Source organism: Echinops telfairi, unplaced genomic scaffold (genome assembly GCF_000313985.2).
Source record: "Echinops telfairi isolate 266 unplaced genomic scaffold, ASM31398v2 ScPeMD7_43;HRSCAF=161, whole genome shotgun sequence".
Taxonomy (NCBI): Eukaryota; Metazoa; Chordata; class Mammalia; order Afrosoricida; family Tenrecidae; genus Echinops; species Echinops telfairi.
Window position 1 is genome coordinate 948246 of NW_022103941.1, and position 1618 is coordinate 949863.

The 1618-nt window shown below is 49.1% G+C and overlaps 1 pseudogene; it reads left to right on the top strand.

The window, feature by feature from the left end:
- The first annotated feature begins 851 nt into the window (after positions 1-851).
- LOC105978221 lies at positions 852-1543 on the top strand (annotated as a pseudogene).
- Positions 1544-1618: the final 75 nt, after the last annotated feature.

Consider the following 1618-nt stretch of genomic DNA (forward strand, 5'->3'; position numbering starts at 1 on the left):
AATTTGTGAGCGGATTCCGGCAACCAATTCCTACAGTCCGACTTCTTTGAAGTTGGGCCATCTGTCGCTGGACTTTGTCCTCAACGTCAGCAGGCAGGAGTGGTCCCATCAATATGGTGTGTATGTGTGTGTGTGTGTGTGTGTGTGTGTGTTTGTGTATGTGTGTGCGTGTCTTTTGTTATCTGTTACGTTTAATAAATGATCTTAAATTATATTTAACATAGGGTTCACTTTTCTACCCTAACACACAATTTAGGATCATAGATGATTCAAGGTACAGTTTTTCTTTCGGATAGCACCTTGACAGACATACCTGCAGGTAAGGTCAGGCCCTGCAGGCTCCTGGTCTCTGTCCTGAATGGGCAAATATTACAAAGGTTTTTAGCTCTGTGGATAAATGCTCTCTCTGCCCCTTAGCCTCAGACCAAATACACTCCGCTCTTTGTGGGTTGGCAAATCTAGTTCCCCAGATAAGTACCCAGATGTACACTGCTTCACCTACTAACCTCCTGCCCAAAGGCCCTGAGCTCTCTTGTTCTGTGGCCTCTAATCCCACTGCTCTCTCTCAGTCTCTTGTTTTTTCTGCCACCATGTCTCTGTTGCTGATTCTCCCCATCACTTTCTCTCTTGTGTCACAGCTGTCTGTCGTTTGGATCGAAGCGTTTCAATGCAAGAATCTAGGATGTGCCCCCCACCACCACCCACAAGCCGCCATGTTTTCAGGCCAGGTCTTACTTAGTCTTCCCCCATAAGGAAATGGCCTGGGAGCTCCAGGAAACACAGACGAACCCGGGCTGATGAGACAAGGCAACGGGGTACACCAGAGCAGCTCTGCATAGGATGGGAAGGCCATGGCGTCCAGTAGTGACTGACTGTCTGGGGTGAATGTTGTGCTGGTGATGGCCTATGGGAGCCTGGTGTTTGTACTGCTATTTATTTTTGTGAAGAGGCAAATCTTACGCTTTGCCATGAAATCTTGGAGGGGACCTCATGTCCCTGTGGGACACAATGTCCCAAGGATCTGAAAGAAGGGATTGATCGGTGACTATCCAGCGTTCAGGATAGCAAGTAAGAACCTCAGCTCCTTGCAGATGATGATGCCAGACTGCCACAGCTGGAAACCCAGGGAAATCAAAATTGCTACAACTGTCTGTACAAGATGAAAGTTCTGGATGCCATTCGTGCTTCTGAGATCCCATTTCACAGTGAAGGCCGCCAACCCCGTTCCCTAATGGGCAGAAATATCCGTTCCTACCTGCTCGATCTTCGGAATGCTACTACTCCTTTCAAGGATGTACACAAGGCCCTCAATGATTCCCTGCTGCATGGTTATGAGGCAACCGGCTATGAGACAGGGGTCTTTGGCCAGAGTGAGTACCTGCGCTCTCAGGAGGCCCTGACTGAGCTGGCCACTGAGGTCAAAGCACGAAGTGGGAGCTCTCAGTGACACCACCAGTCAGCAGCCAAAGACCTTACCCAATCTCCTGAAGTCTCCCCAACTACCTTCCAGGTGACATACCTCCCCTCCAGTCAGAAGAGTAAACGTGCCAAGCACTTCCTCGAATTGAAGAGCTTTAAGGACAACTATAATACCCTGGAGAGTCCTCTGTGATGGAAC